Source organism: Osmia lignaria, chromosome 6 (genome assembly GCF_051020975.1).
Source record: "Osmia lignaria lignaria isolate PbOS001 chromosome 6, iyOsmLign1, whole genome shotgun sequence".
In the NCBI taxonomy this organism is placed as follows: Eukaryota; Metazoa; Arthropoda; class Insecta; order Hymenoptera; family Megachilidae; genus Osmia; species Osmia lignaria.
In genome coordinates this window covers 6,628,477-6,646,152 of record NC_135037.1, presented here as the reverse complement: position 1 = coordinate 6,646,152, position 17,676 = coordinate 6,628,477, and the positions used below count along the sequence as shown (strand labels likewise).

General features: G+C 38.8%; 1 protein-coding gene and 3 non-coding genes across 4 annotated transcripts in view; 2 read left to right on the top strand and 2 right to left on the bottom strand.

Moving 5' to 3' along the window:
- Nucleotides 1–17,676, top strand: part of alpha-Man-Ia (alpha-Mannosidase class I a) — a 350,946-nt gene that overhangs the window by 115,353 nt on the left and 217,917 nt on the right. The window lies entirely within an intron of this gene.
- TRNAI-AAU (transfer RNA isoleucine (anticodon AAU)) lies at nt 3,715–3,788 on the top strand. The gene has a single exon. It is a non-coding gene; the product is annotated as a tRNA-Ile (tRNA).
- TRNAR-ACG (transfer RNA arginine (anticodon ACG)) lies at nt 4,201–4,273 on the bottom strand. The gene has a single exon. It is a non-coding gene; the product is annotated as a tRNA-Arg (tRNA).
- On the bottom strand, nt 14,620–14,691 carry TRNAD-GUC (transfer RNA aspartic acid (anticodon GUC)). Its single transcript has one exon. It is a non-coding gene; the product is annotated as a tRNA-Asp (tRNA).

Sequence of the window (17,676 nt, the reverse complement as noted above, 5' to 3'; positions counted from 1 at the left end):
GGGACGGTGGGGGGTCTTGTGCAAGATTTCCCTATATTAAAAAAAAAATGTACAGTCACTGACTCGAGTAAAGGTACATCCCTTACATTCCTGCATCCTTTATCATCCCTAGAGGTGTAATGGATGTAAGTGATGCAGTCATATAAGGGATGTAAGGAATGCAGGGACGTAAAGGGTGCAGGAATATAAGGGTTGTAAGGTTCTAAGGAATGCCGGGATGTAAGGGATGCAGAGATATAAGGGTTGTCGGGATGTAAGGGATACAGAAACGTAAAGGATGCGGGGATATAAGGAGTTTGCACTCCGTTTTGAGCTCACAGGCAAGCTCCGGAGCGCTCCGGCTTCATCTACTATTAACCGCCCATGCCTGCTTTAGAGGTTGTAGCCTGATATTAACATATAAACTAGAAAATGTTTTATCGCGCCTCTGTGACAGCCTCTCCAGGTCGACGCGATATTTCGGCACGTTGCGAAATATTTATTGGCTCTTAACGATCATTAGGGTGGTTCGAGAACAAATGGGCACTCGTTCGCCGCGATAGCGACTAGCGCGTTTCAATATTTTCCTTCCTTTTTCGATGATCAACCTCGAGGAGACATTCGTTACCTAGAATCGAAGCACGTAGCGCGGTCTTCGGTTGACAAAACGAATCGAGTTGATAAGTGAAACGTGGATCCGAACGATCGTAATTACGCTTCGAGCTTCTGGGAAGAGAATACCAGACGAGGGATCGATCGGTGATTTTTTTATTCCCATCGGTTGGGAATGTTCCTCTCCATGTATATCCTGCGATCGACCAACCCGTCGTTCGGGTTCGATGAAGATTGAAAACGATACGGTGATGTAATTGGATTTTTTTTCTTTTGTATCCTTTGAGATTGGTTGAGTCCTTTTTTGCGGCGATCGGTGTTGGAAATCGAAGCGGAAATATGATCGATCAAAGGGTGAATATTTTAAAATCAAAGGTCTTGATTTTGACTCTTCAATTTCCCAATTTTTTTATCGTTCAAGCAGAATTGTGTTTTATTTCGTAGTCGGTGTGAAATTATAAACTAAAACCAGGGAGGCAGAATCATAATTCACGAAGCAGCGGGCGCATCGTGCAAAAGAGCATCGCAAAAAAAAAGGAACTGGTTCTTTTGTGAGAAACGCGTATATATCTGTTCGCATAAATCTGTCGCTTAAGTGGGAGTCTCTTATTTCAGTGTACACTGTTCGTACGCCAGCGTGCTCGTGTCACGGCTACGTGAATAAACTTTAAGCTGCTCCAGAGGGAATTATTTCGCGTATCCGTTGCCCGAGGGACGTTTAATCCGCGTATCGTCATTCGTGATAATTGAAGATTTGTATCTGCCTTGAACCCTCTCTCTCTCGCGCGCGCGCGCTCTTTGTTCGAAATAACAAATGGAAAAAAGGAAGTTCGGTGACTTGGTAACGCGAAAGAAAGCTAATCTCTTTCGGTGCAATTGAATTACGCGAAATGAAATTTCGCCGAAGGGTATTGGGAAATTGAACTTTCCCCGGCTGAAATTGAATTAATTTGTTTAATTTGTCGCGCGGCCAATTATGGAATACTCGGGAGTGTTTCGAAGTAGGATACGATTCTGTGAAGGGAAACAGAAATTTGCAAATGGACAGGGTGGCAGTATTTAAATTTACTTATTTCAATATTTTCATCGAGTCTTGCTTTGCAATTTAGAAATGCATTAAATTTTTCTCACTAAAGAAATGCAATTATACATTTGATAAATGAAGCTTATTTAACTTACTTTGTCATAAATTGAATTTTTTTCTTCTCTTACAATTTTCAGTAAGAAAGCATACTATAATAGATTCTTATTATATTAATACTCGAGTGATTTAACACCTTGACTGCCACGTTAGAGCCGTTGAAAATTTCATTAAGTATTACTTTTGTCCTTTCAAATCTTATTCATATTATCTTTAAAATATTTCATTATATTTTTTCCCATACTTTCAACTATCTAATACAAGTATTTTCAATTAGGTAAGTCAAAGAATTCCTAATAATATGAACGTTGGATTCCTATTGAAATTCAAGCGTCACCCATGTGTGGGTGGCAGTCAAAGTGTTAACCTGCGATTATAATCTAAGAAGATGATACACTTCTATCTCTTTTTCCCTCCAAATGAGGGAATTGTCAATGAAGCTTAAAAGATTGACAAAAATTCTACTTCTAGAGTCCCATCTGCGGCAATATAACGAAAGTCTACCGTATTCATTTCCTTACCTACTCTTTATAAAAGGTTTCTATTTTTCTATCCATGCTGAGGTATTCAAATTCCATTCCTGCAGTCCCATCTAGACAATATAACGAGTCTACTATATTTATTTGCTTCCATAACCTTTATAGAAGGTTTCTATTTTTCTATACAAACTGCGGTATTAAACGTCCCAGGATAAGGAAATAGGGTTAATGCTAGTCTGTCAAAGATACCCAGAGATTAATAAGTCGATCGTAAGACGAAAACGTGGCCAGCTCGGTCCATCGTCTGGCGTGTCGCCAGGCATCTCGCAGCGTATTTTCATGATCGTAACATAAAGCCAAGGATTTATAACGGCGATGCGACCCGTTCTGGCCGAATGTATGTTTTTCGACGTGGCCAAGACCGCCTTCGGGGCCTCGCGAGCCACCGAGTCAGAGATCGGCCATAAAATTCTGATCTACGGCTTGCACCTAACCGAGCTTTTCGCTTACCTGTCGTTTCTTCCAGCAGACAAGTTTCACGCGCGTAAGGTAACTCAGAAAATTACGGATTCAGTCGCCATGCTTTGTAGATTCGCGTTATTTATCTTCATATTTGGACACCTGTATATTATTGTAGACGATTGACGCTTTGTTTATTCTCTCGGGACTCGGGAGATGCTTTATTAGACCTGGTCACGATACAGAGATAACGGCCTGATGAATTCGGCCACTCTGATTTGGTGGATATATTAGTCTAAATAAAACAATAAATACAAATAAAATACAATGATTGCGCATATTAAATTATTCTACATAAATAACTACATAATATAATCCAAAAGCAAAAGATTCTATTGAATAATAATCGAGATATAGCATTGCAAATAGAATCATGTGATTCTCACAGTGAAAATCGTCCACCTGCAACGTTTAATTGTGTCTAACTTGGGGGTGTCGAAAACAAAAGGGCATACTTTTCGGACAGCAGAGTATTCTTATTCTGGTTGTCGTCGTGTACGATTGCCTATAAATGAAGAGTATATCTTATTTTGGAATACGCCCGCAGTTGTACGGTTTATGATAGGGACTTGAACTGCATGAGGTCTTGAAAGAGGATGAGTGAGACTAAACAGTCCTGGTAACCGAAGACGACTGATGACCACGTGGGGTCCCTCAGCTATCAGGTATCGAACGGCTGTTTATATGAATGGAGAATGTTTAGAAAAGGCAAGCGGCCTGACGCTGTATTGCAAAAGAATGAGGACCTTGTTCCTGAGGGATCCGGCCACGTAATGGGGAAGGCATTCCCTTTTGGTAAGAGGACTGTGATGAACCACACGGCACTTATTCCCAGAACCGTCAAAATGACAAGATCCTAAAGTTTTTCTAACACGCTTTCTTAGTCTTACATATGAATTATAAATTGCTCGTTTTTATATTATACTTTTATATTATACAGATGTATTTCCGGTTTTTACTGACAAAATGGCCTCTGTAGCCAGCGGCCCATTAGCTCAGTTGGTTAGAGCGTCGTGCTAATAACGCGAAGGTCGTGGGTTCGATCCCCCCATGGGCCAATATTTTTTTTCCCCTCAAATATTTTTACCATGCATTCTGAAAATACGCTGTAACCTATTTTTCTATATACAGACCCTCTCTTTTATTATTTTATTAAATAAAACTAGAAAATAAATTGTATAAGAACGAACTCAAATATGCGTGAAATATACGTATAAATGGTTGTAACACAGTTTATATTTCGTTTGAAAAAATATTCAGTCATTTTCAACACGGAACAACCTTTAACAAAATAAAAAGCTTATGAAATATACAACAAAATATTTATTTTAATTATTTAAATCATTGTATCAATCAATTATATATCAATTCGAACTTGTATATTGTTTTTCAAAGAAAGAACAAAAGTAGCAATAAAATAATTGGTTGTTTTTAATGGAAAATCATTGAAAAGTGGAAAAAAAATATATCCGATCCTGCCAGGATTCGAACCTGGAATCTTCTGATCCGTAGTCAGACGCGTTATCCGTTGCGCCACAGGACCTCACGATTTCCCATTTTCTACTTTAGAATTTGATAATTTGGAAAATAATGCAAGAAGAAGATGCAAAGACAAAGAATTACAATTGCACTACAATCAGAGAGGATGGCCGATGCCGCTGATGCAATTAGCATCGGTGAGATCTAAATGTTATGATTAGGTACTGATCGATAATCAAGAGTCTATAAGGTCCGTGGAAATTAGATTATTACAAAAGCCTTTGTACTACGGTTTTCTCAATATTAGCCGTTTATTCTATGGCGTGCTTGCACGCCAACATCACCATGGCCCTTAGCGACCGTTTTATGGCACCTTGACCTTGCAGAGTTTCCCCTGTGAAAGGGATAGCGCCTTGACAAAATGCACATGGCCCACTTCAGCCGTTACATCTACCGTAAACTTTGACTTTTCCAACAAGTCCGATTGCCGATGACCCCGAAGTGTCATGGTGCTACGCGGCGCGTGCAAGGCGATCAGGGTGTTTTTTTTTGGTAAAAGGACCATGAGGGTCGGCATGGAACTTATCCCAGAACCTTGGCTGAATTAGTTGAATTTTAAAATATTTTTCTAACAGGTTAAACGTGATAGTTTAATTTGTAATTGCGATTCAATTATATTTAATTCTCGATGACGGTCAACGTGTTAATATAAATATTTGCTGAAATATTAAACCAGCCAGATGTGTAGATACGAACGGATAAAACGTAGGATAAACGTAATAAAGCAAATGCTTTTTCGTTATAAGGAAAATTTAACGAGGCACCGTAAACTTTTATGATACCAAATGTATACTTCTTTTATGTAGGACGTTTCATAAGACTATCATTGTTTCATTCATTTATCACTGTTCGTTGCTCTGTTGCACGATGAAAAATTCGAAACAATCTGGAACGAATAGCAGGGTACCAATTTCGAAACTTCATTCTATGTTTGCGTTTAATTTCTTCACTCGTCTAGTTGCTTTCATTGCCAGTTGCGAATAATGGAGAAATAGAGACGATTGATCGACATTGACCTGAGGAATATTCAGTGAAATTGTATAAGGTTTTTCCTTTTTTTGTTAGGGAAGATATTTTAATCCCTTTGTTTGAATGAATGAATAGAATATGGATTCAATTATTCTTCAATTATTCTCACTCAAGTTTTTGACGAGAAGATCAATATTTCTTACAAAGTAATTTTCTTGATTAAATATTAGAAAATTTAAATTTGAATTTTCTTTTACGTGCCACTGTACATCTAATTTGTAAATACCTCTCTTATTAACAATAATAATTAACACTTAATTCTTAATTTACAAATCAAACATTATTATTATTATGCGTAATCTTTGGGAAAATATCTGTAGAAAATAGAATCAGTGTGAAAATTATTAAAACTCGAGAAATTATCGATAATAAATATCGCAGGAAAAGTTACCCAGCGTTAACACCCTCCTCCCTTCCTGCCTCCCTCTTTACAAGTTACTCAATTAACTAGAACCTCTCGAACAGCGAAACGAGTAATTGGGTATTTACGGGCCTTAGAATTCCCAAGACCTCCCGGTGAGAATATTACGCTTAAAAGTTGTCGTCGAAACGAGCCGCGCTTTCCCTTTTCCAACCCCTTTTTCTTTAGCTTTTCTCAACACGCAGCTAGCATGGACGTCGCGATCGAACGGCTCGGAATATTTTAAGGTTCATTAAAAGCGCAATAATGAAGAAGTCTCGGCCAGTTCTCAAATAACTTCCGTCCTGGCTCGACTGAGAAACGTTCAAACGAAACTTCGTCCCCTCCTTTCTCGGCTCCCTTTTCCTTCCGGCCTCCTCGTCTCGTACTTTTCCGCTAGTTTTTCCCCTACTCGAAACTTTCTACCCAAAGTCTTTCGGGCTGAAATTAAAGTCGAACTTCGGGGAAAAAATCGCGTGCCCGTTTGCCGAGTGGAACCTTCTTCTGCTTCTTCTTTTTGAGAGAATAAGAATGATGAAGGAAAGTTTCTTTTTTTTAAGCCAACTGTATCCATTAACTAAAATTAGACACCCTTATTTTAATTCAAACTCTAAATCATATATTGCATCAACAAACTGTCGGAAGGGTTAAAATTCAGAACGTTGAACCACCGTAGCCTCCATCGTTCACCGATGTCCAACTACGCCGGACACGGCTCCTTTTTATTCAACTCGGCATCGACGTATCGGGATGTTCCGGGAGAGCTTTCCCGGCCCGTTCCAACATTCGCGAAAACTTAAATCGTAAAAGTTTAATGGGATTACGAGGTGGAGGTGCGCGTGCATCGAAATCGATACTCTGCCCATAGACTCGCCTTGATTTCTGCCATCAGTAAATTCGTCTTTTTACAGCCCTTAATTGGACTAACGAGGACGAATTAAATAGAGTCTCTTTTCCATTTGGAACGTGTATTGAAACACGAAGAAATAATTATTAACAAAATCACGTTTGGGGATCGATTGTAATTTTAAGACAATTCTATATGAATCTGACTGAGAATTTCTTTCCTCTACGAACAATTAATTTTCGTCAACCATTCCCAGAGAAGAATGCATTCGAACAATTGCATCCTGTTTGCTGGAACCGTTGGGTTTTACAGCTCGTAAAAAGGCGTGTGCCCGTCTGTGAGAGACGTTTGAAAACGCAGCGTCGAGGTTCGAAGGATTCCTGCGACCTCCGTCCTCGAAGGTCCCGCAGAGAGGTTCGAATAAATCCACGAAGGAGGTCCGTTCGGTGGTTTACCACCACCGAGAATTTATGAAGTCGGTCCTTTAGGCGTGTGCCTTCCGTCTGGGAATTTGTCAGAGACGATCGAAGCTGCGGGAGCAACGAGAAATAAAAAAAGAAAAAAAGGGGGAGAAAAGGAGCTGTAAAGAGTGGAACGAAAAGGATGAAAAAATAGAAGAAGGCGAAGAGACGATCGTGGAAGGAAAGGAGGATAGGTTATCGAGGATGGAAGGATTCAGAGTGCATTTATAAATATCAGCATTGTACGGGCGCCAAGGGCTGTATTTTTCATTCCTTATTTGTTGTCGCGAGCGTCGCTTCGGCTGTCGGCCGAGTGTATACGCACCGGCCAGGATCGTAGATTTTCGAGGTGCAATTTGCGACCGGTTGGCTTCCAGTCAAAGCCGATGGCACCGATGCGATGGAACCGACCGGTTGACCTTTCAAACGATCCCACGACACCGAGAACCTTGTTTCCCGGCCCGTGGATGCACGCGTTCGGTGTCGTGCGCCATGCGAAATGACGAGAACGAATTCCGTGACGGAAATTAGCGACCGAAATGTGACGATGACGTCAGTTATTTCAAACCATGAATATTCTCTTCGATTTTTGGTATATTTTTGATCCTTAGAATTTCTAGAAAAGCTCACTGTTAACCCTCGAACAGTAGAGTCAAGGACCAATTGAGATTCAAACTTACGAAACACATATATGGATATTAACGTAAAGTTAAATACTATATAATTTTAATAATTTTCAGACAAACGGTATCAAATTTAGAAAATGAAAATAATATGAAATACTGAATTAAATTGAAATTGGGACTCTCTCCATGGTCCGCCCTCCGAGAGTTGAAAACAGGCGAATTTTGAATATCAGAAAAAGATTTCTAACAGTGAATTTTTGTGATACTTAAATATACATTTCGTTTTTCTTTTTTCGTGTACGTATTATACAGGTTCGGTTTATAAATCATCGAATGGAAGTTGTAAATCTACAACGATCGTCGACGAGTGAAAATGCGAATGAAAAAGCTAACACTCGTCCCTGGAGTTAAACAAATTTGTTTTACGTATATACAGTGCGGCAATAATAACGGGTACACGGGACCAATAAATATCGAAAGGACCGCAGTGTGTGGCGATAAATCGCGTTATTTCAAAAGCAGAGAAAATGAAGCGGTCGCGAACGAATGTTCCGCGCGGCGTGCCATCTCCGCGCCGAAATAGCGTGTAAACGAGGACGAATTAATTCGCACGGTGAATTTCAGCGAAATGTTCGACAAGTCGTTTCGACGCTGCGTCCCGTTAACTATCGCTCGGCGGATGCTCGTTTTTCATGATAATCAAGATAAAACAGAACGATTTTCTGCCAATTGAACTCGTTTTGAATTGATAAAAACTCCACTCGTTAATCGTGATTTTGTGAAGCTTTTCAAACAGAACCACGAATCTTTATATTTTCACCGGGTTTATTTGACACATTTCTCTGCCATAAATTTCTGTTTGATAATTTTAGTAATCGATTAGAAAAATAATTTATTTACAAAGTCATCTATTCTACATTTACAAAATTATAATTAATCCTTCCCATTATTCCTACACTTCTGATTATTAAATTGAAATATTACAACTTCATTGGGTACCCGATTACCCGCGCAAGGATTAAAAATAACTTTGACAAAGCTCTCGTGTTTATTCAAACGATTAAAAGCAAAATGTACCGGACAGTGTTCAGTCTCAGATTTCGGTATACACCGGCTTGAAAATGCAAACTGGAGTCGGTGACCGTGGAGAATCACCTGCTCGTGAAAAAACGATTATGCACGCGGTGCATGACCATTTTAATTCAGTCGTGCAATACAGGGAACGACATTAGCCGTGGTGTCGCGCAGCTTGTGTCCCGCGAATTCGTCCCATCGCCATAAATAACAACCGTGGCCTTTATTGGCGACAATATTTCACTTATGATAGCCCACGGTGGTGCCAGAACACGAATCGGTCATTAGAGACTATCGAAGGACCTTGTTTCCCAACTGGATTTCAGGAAGGGATTGGTTAAATAATAAATTCATGGGCCAACAAGAACAAGGTGTCCGAGGGACAAATTGATATCAAATTAAAATTTTAAATAATTTTTAAAGGTTACAAATATTCTATGTAAGGTGACATATATAGTTGTTGAACCATATACAATAATTGACTCTTTTCCTAAAAAAGTATCAAATATAATATAATGCGTTTCTTAACCTTTGGATGACGGACCATGGAGAGAGCACCAATTTTAATTAAATTTCGTATTTCACATTACCTTCTCTTATTTACAAATTATATATTTAACTGTAGGTTAATGTTCTTGGATCATGTTTTGTAAATGTGGGTCACGATTGACCCAGGTTAGGCTATTCAATGGATAACTAATAAAATACAATTATTTTTAGCGTCCCGAATAAGGATTTTAATTTATTATGTAAGAAACGCATTAATTATTTGGGAAAAGTGTCAATTATTATGCAGGCTACAGATAATTTGCAACAAATAATTTAATCCGACACACAAGAAACATCGCCGACTTTAATCCCCCGGGTAATTAAATCAATGCAACTACTTCGTGTGTCTAGCTGTTTCTGAGAAACACACGAACCACCAGCTTACGGTACGAACAACGTTCATAAAGGATTCAAACGCTTCGAGGTGGATAACAAATTTACAACTCAATTACAAGCATAGACCGGCTAGTGGATACGTGTAACACACGCTCGTTCCTGGCCAATGTAAACTTCGGTCGCGTGTCGTCGACTGAAAGATCCAAAAGCTCACCAGTCGAGAACAGTTTTCCAACGATTGAAATAAAATGTACACGTTCTTGTTAGCGTAGCGAATCGAAATTTTGACGTTGAACACGATTCATGGTGTACGCGGTGTCGGCCGTCAGATCGTACGCGATAATCAAAGGTAAACCTGACCGAATTGGGATTTTGAAATTGCGATACGCCAACGATCGGTCATTAGTGCCAGCAGCGACCATGGCTTTTGTCAAATTACCTGATTTATCGGTGCCGGTGTCACGAGAGAAAGTAAAATCGGATTGTTGCTATGGAAAGTGGATTTATCATGAAATTGGCGAACTGTACATTTCCAAACGCGACGATGGAAGAACTAAATACTGTATTTTGTAAATAGAAAGAGTTGGAATAATTTTATTTCATTTTCTGGATTGGAGAAAAAAAGGAAAAATAACATATTGAGATAACAGACGTACTGATATAAAATCGTTGAAGATGAAATTATCTAATCGTATTGTGACAGTTAACTTGTTGAAAAACAGATACTGATATAATTATTCTTTCATATAAAAATATGAAATCTGCTGATAAGTAATCAGAATGATAAAAGAGGAAATTAAATTTCAAAGTTAACGTTATATTTAAAAGAAAAAGTGTTCTGAAAATTCCTGTATCTGCCTGAAACACATTCGCAGTAAAATGTTAACTCTAACGTTACTGCAGATTTTAATAAATGATTTTTACGTCAATTAACGTGAGAAATTTCTGAATAAAACATGAATAAATTAGAATTTTAATCAAATTTAATTGAAATATACTTATAGGAAATAGGGGAATGAATGAAATCATAAAAACAAACAATAATTACGTAACGTTGAAAATAAAACACGGTTCGGGGTATTTAACGATTCATAAAGCGTACGACGCGACGAGCGAAATTTAAATTTCTACTGAATTGAATCGCGACTGGCGTTTGTCAACCATTTAATTACTCGAGAATCCACGAATTAAATTTGCTCTATTGATTCCATTTGAATTTCACAGCCGTACAGTCTCGTCCACAGTTATTGTTTCCATAATTATTCGTACGATTTCCAGATTATTTGAATAATTATATATCGCGTCGTTAATTCTCCAATTTTTCCATGCATAAAGTACAACATTATTCCATGTGTACATATTACGAGCATGATAATAATTCAAGACCTTTCTAAATTCAATATAAATTTTTAAACCTTGTTAATTGTCCGAATGAAATTCAAAAGAATAAATTCAAACACGAATTGTGATTATACGCTTGATTTTCATTTATAAACAATTTTTTTAAATTAAAAATTAAACCTCGTTTAATACAAAAATTCTCCTAGATCTTCTTAATATGAGAACCGATATTCAATGCAGATTTATTTTTAAATTGAAAATAAAATAAAAAAATATATAAAGTGTGAAACATAAACCAGCATGTACAATAATTTTTTATCTCAACAAAATTCAACGTATATGTCATCAAAAGTATTTAAATAAATTTTACAATTTAAAATAAGAAACCTGAAATAACTCAGTTTAACCCCTTCGGTAGTTCCAGTGTTAAAATCTCTAGAAATAAATGAATGTAAACCATCTTTTATAAAATCTTAATTAAATCACGAAGCAGACGGTACGACCGCCGCATCCTTTCGGACCTGTTTCATAATGTAACATCATCGATGCACAAATAAATCTACATATCTCGAGGTTGGTATGCAACCGAAATGGCCGACGATTTAAGATGCAAGCTCGCGTACGTGATGGCATGCTGGACGAAATTCACGCGTGTCGTAAATCATCGTTGCTCGATTCGTTCGCGAACAGTGTCGTCGACCAGCGTATCCGTGATGTTGCCTTTTTCATGGACACACCCACGCCAATGTGGCCGGTCGTTTATGTCCGCATAAAATTCGCCGCGGTACGACAGGCTGTCTCGTTGCCAACTCGTTGACGAAACCAGATTTGTCTTCGATACGCGGATTAAATTTGATAATTTATGAATCGTCGTTTATCACGCTGTAATCTATCTGTCCCACGCGAGCATCGCCATGAAAATTCCATCGACTTCGCGAGAAATTATACACTCTCGAAGACAATGTAACCGTGATTCCTGGAGCTTATAAATTAATTCAACGTTCCAAGGGAAGGAACGTAACACGGGGCTAGGTTTTTTGCCCGGAGCCTAGACGCGGAGTAAAACCGCAGTAAATTACTGAAAACTGTGATCACGATAACGCTTAGTTAGCCTAAGGGCAGTTTTATTGGCGGCAAATGAAACGGCCAGCCACATGCCGGCGCGGCGTGGCAACGCGACAAATGCCCGGCCTCGGTTCTACGAAGCTTTACGGGACATAAACGACCCGTAACTCACCATTACCCATCGCTAAAGCGCTACCATGTTATTGCTGAGACGGTATTTTATGCTGAGACGGTATTTTATGCTGAGACCAAGGATCCTTTAGCTAGCTCCGATATCTCCTTCTTTTTTCCATTTATCCAGTTTACAAGAAATATACATTTTGATAAAAAGAATTTTGGGATAATTCTTGCTGAGAATTCAGAATTTATTATTTTGCATAATTTGATTTATTTTCAAATTATAATATGGCAAGAGAAATATTTGGAATTTCTTTCTTGTAAAGGGTTGAATTCAATTAACAAATCAATGCTGATGTTAAAAGCTCTTCATAGTTGCAATTATTCCAATGAAAATGAAGAATCAAGGAAGTCGAAGTCAGTTTAAATCTCGTCAAAATTTACGCCTCTGTCAAGCAATTACCATCGAAGAATCATGCGACAGTCAGCCGAACAAGTCGCCCTATGGTACTGTCAGCCCATAAATTGCACCGAACGAATTGCACTGTGCACCGTAGCCGCGAAGCAATCCGAGTTAATTTCCCATTCGAGCTAGCAGAACGCGATCTGAAGCGAAACGAGCTCTCCGCTCTTGAAGATGCATGTACACTCGCTTAACCCGTATAATATTAAGAAATTGTCCGTGAAATGAATGATTTATCGCATCGCTGAAGTATATTCTGAAGAAATCTACAAAATTACCTTTTCGTATCTAAAAAGATAACGTCATCTTTATATTAAAACTATTCAATTATCAGTTTAATTAGATACTTCAAATGTTATCGATAGATAAAATCATATCACATTCTTCAGATATGGAATTGAGAATTTCATGAGTTTAATAATTGAAAATCAATAGTATTAAATCCACATGAAATCCCATACATATGTCCCTTGTATTTCAATCCTCGGAATTACACTGTTGAATCTGAGATACCCATAATGTCCACGCGTTATCGCTTGCTAATAATTTCAGTCTGGCCAACTTATCAGCTGTCAACAGAGCTAATTTTGTAACATGTTCAGATAGATTGCGCGTGTCGTGTGCTTTTAGTGCTGGTCGATCGTGATACGTTGGAAATGATAATTCGATCGTACATAGACGGAGGAATCGTTACAGTTACGAACGTTCCATATTGAATAATTTTTTATAAAATATTACGGTATGACTATTTCTTTATAGAGTATGTTAGCGACGGTTTATTTTTAAAGAGTATTGAAGGCAATTAGTCCGATGCTGTTTTGCCTTCGTGCGATTTATGGTAGGGATTATGGTACCACTCGTCCTGCGGGTGGTCCGGGAAAGTGGTTGTAAAAATCAACAGGCCAGGCTCCCAGATGTTGTACGGTGGCTAGTTACTCGGAGTCACATAGCCATCGAGTGTCATGGGATTGTTTGGAAATAGACCTGAGAATTTTTAGAGAGGGCAAGCAACTCGACGTTGCATTGTTTAAAAGAATAGGAAAGCTTTTCCCGAAAAATCTGATTATGGAGTGGGGAAAGCGAGGATGCCTTCTGGTAAAAGGACTGTTTTGAACCTCTCAGCACTTACCCCCGAATTATCGAGGTATACAATTCGATTAGGTCGATAAAATTGATTGTTTGGAAGTAGACCTGAGAATTTTTAGAGAGGGCAAGCAACCCGACGTTGCATTGTTTAAAAGAATAGGAAAGCTTTTCCTGAAGAATCTGAACCTGTGCCTTCTGGTAAGAGGGCTGTTTTGAACCAATCGGCACTTATCCCCAAATTATCGAGGTATATAATTCGATTAGGTCTTTCAAAAACCTTTTACTATTTGTCCCTGTCACTTTTACTATTGTTTCTCTGTCATTTTCCTTATGAAGGAATTCAATAGCGAATATTCGATTGTTAAGGCAGAAATATAACTTGATAACGATGCCATTGTCCCGTGTATTGGCGTTTAGTTGCGTTAACGGGTCAATAAACATGTCGTTGGCAATTTTTAACGGTCCCGGTATTAAGTCGAGCCGAACCTAATGAAGAATAGAAGCGTGGAATTGCTTTTTCCCCGTCGACGATATCGAATCTGGCGACAGCTGTTAATGACTCCTCCACCAATGGACCGTGTGCTTCGTCTTTCGCGTTCGAGAAACTACTGCTATTATAACGTAGGTTTATATTCGCTGGTTTAACGAACTACCGCGGTGTTCGCTTACTGGAGTATTACCGCCGTAAAATAATGCAGGATATGAAACGCAACTCGTGATAGTATATCGTGTATTACGTTTTTTAAACGCGATTTCAGTGAAATAGCGTCGACCAGTTTAATTTTATTAATACTAACAGAAATTGACAATTTCTTCTTTTTTATGATTTTCTCATAACTCGTCCAAAGCAACACCTGCCATTTGTCGGCATAGGAAAACTATAGGAATTAGCAGGTAATCTTATCGTTAGATGAAACGTTATAGCAATCTTAATTTTATAGAAAAAAAAATTAATCCTCCCCGACGGGGAGTCGAACCCCGGTCTCCCGCGTGACAGGCGGGGATACTAACCGCTATACTATCGAGGATTTGTGAAAACTCTTTTCTTAAGAACCAGTTTTCAAATACACGTATTTTAATAATGAATTGTTATTAATATTTCAATGATATTATTTAATCTTCTGCATTAAGAACACACAAGATAACATATAATAGTGTGTCTAAAAGTTGTGGCTCAGTATAATGCCATAAACATCGTACCTCGAAGTTATGATGATGATAGTCACTGGCCATTCATCGAAGCGGTTACTACACTACTACGCTAATGGGTTCGTTCATCAGAACGTTAGCTCAGAGATTCTCAACGCAACTCAAGAAACATTTCTTTAAATATAAAACACACAAACAGCAGTATACATACTAAGTCGAAACGAGGCTGCATTCGTCGCGTAAGGTTAATTCAACTTCGCAATGGCACTTGAAACGAAGCGATAGCTCGTTGAACGCATTAAATTCTCGGGGAGGAAACCGCAGAAGGATGCTGCTCCGCGTGCTGCTCCATCGTCGATACGCGTGTCCAAACGGATATTTATCTTTCGAGTAATTTATATCCGTCATTTTTGGATTCGTCCTGTTCCGAATTCGATGCGTCCGCATCGGAGATTTAAGCATGCCGCGCGCGGTCCGCTCGCGGCTTCGCGCAGGCCCGTATACAACTCAAAAGCTGAATTTATTGACTGGCGGGGCCGATAAATTGTTTCGGGTCTCCGTGGCAGGGCGCTGTGGCAGACGTTATTGAGCCATTAAATCGTGATTACCCGCGTGTTATTGGATGCGGTGACACGAGAACCCAGACATTCTTTCCTTACTACCCTTCCCTGCTACATCAACCTCTCCGCGTTCGATCCAGTTACATGGGTGGTGCTTTTTTTTTTCAATCGCTCTGAGAACCCAACCTGCGTCCTAAGACTTTGTTTCTTTTCGTTCGTTGCGTCCAGATGACGAATTCGCGAAGATCAGCTGGAAAGAAACGATTCAAAGTTAGGGGCGAACGTTTGATCTCGAAGCGATAACATCGTTTAATCGAAACGGAGAAAGTTTTAGTACGGATTTCTGCTTTTATGTTCGCTTGGGATTTGTTGCGATAGATTTGTACGGATTTATCTTCGATTTAGATTAGGGAATACTGGTGTATTTCACCGGTTTCCCCATACAAAGTCCAATTCCGATAATTTCAATGGAATAACAAATCGCATTACAATACAAGTGTAACTTTTTGATTGAAGCAAACGATTTGCAGAATACAATGTCAAACCGGTTATCATTGAAATTGTATAGTTTGTAACCCGCGAATTGCATCGATTTGTACAACCGAATTGCAATGGCAACGGTAATTACCGCTTGAATATTGCAGCAATTTCGATCTCGTCGGAATTTGAATGCGGTGTAACACGCGATGCATCGTTTTGTGGTGGTTAAAAATAATTCAATAGCATATGATGCTCAACGTTCACAATTGTCGTTCTTTCATCAAACACACATTGTATAATAATATATGCATTGTCCCCAAAAACATTTCCCTCTTCAATTGATTTAAAAAAAAAAACATTATTCATTAATTATAATCTTTGAATGAAATTCTTGAAACTGAAACTGTTAAACTTTTAAAAATTCAGAAACAAACTTTTAATTACAAGCACACGTTTGATAAAAGATAACGTGAAAAGTCTTGAAGATCATAGAATTGATTACTGTTTGCTCCCAGCCACTGATCATACATTAACTAATCTAACCCAGTGCGAACTTTGAAAGCTCATTAACAACGTTATCAATTAATCACGACCTAAATGCCTTTCGTTTCTTTCTTCAGCGTTGCACTCGTGTAACAGTGCTTTCCATTCACCTCTCCGACACACTTTTATCGTTTTATTTTATTATATCTTTCCTAACCCAGTTTTCCACTGCACACACACACGTTCGATCTGCAGCTTATCTTTTTCATAAACTCGCCCGGGTTACCCTTTTAACCACGTTCAACGTCTTCTTTCCCCGGTGCTCTCGTTATTCTCGCGAGATCTTAAATCGCGTTAAGAAGCATAAAGTCCTCGAGGAACGAGGCTAGAACGATTAAAAATTGAAAGACTTAACGAGCCGGCACAATTTTCCGTGTCAACTTATAACGAATCTAATTGAATTTTAGTACTTTGGTAGCCGCGAATTTCTTTTTATAGAATTATATTTGAGAGCTTTTATCGTCTGCGTTGCAAAATTATAAATCGCCGAAGCAGATGTTGATGCTGAGAAAATGATAAATCTGTGAACAGGGTAATTCAAAATGATCGGTAGGCCATCGCTAATGTTAAAAAAAAGGGGGAAGGGCACGGTTCAATAGGGAATAGAGGCGTGCGTGCCGACAATAGGTAAGGGCCATAATTGCAGTCTAAATATGCATGCTGGATGCGGCTGTCGGGGCTGACTGTTCCATATTCAGCGATTAAGTGTGATGTACGAGTTTTGAGTGTCGCGGCATATCAAACAGGCGTAATCGTACGTGTAGTAATCCCCCGCCAGCTGTCCCCCTTCCATTCTCTGATTCGTCCCCTCCTCGTGATAAATTCCCGCGCAATTAACTAAACCGCGTACGACGTCTATGGAACGGTTACGTATCGCGAATGTTAAATGAACGGCGATGCGATTCTTATCGACCTCGATCGAGGAAACATTTTACAATTGCGTGTCAAAGCAAAATAAAGATGAATTTTTATAAATTTAATAATTTTCAGAAAGATTGAAATATTTCTATTTCTATCGAAAATAAAGACTCAACCCTTGTCCTCTGTTTTCTTTTTTCACCTCGTCCTTTTTTCGCATCGAACGACAAGTCCTCACGGAACGTTCGTTAACCGATGTTCCGCGTGTCCACGTGTACCGGTAAATTACAGTAATTACTCTAGCTCTTATTACAAATCACGGATGTATCAGCTTACAAGGTAGAAGGGATCCTTGCAGGCCTCGTAGATAATAACGAGCGTTAGGTTCCGCTCGATGCGTGGTTCAACGAAGTCTCGTATCAG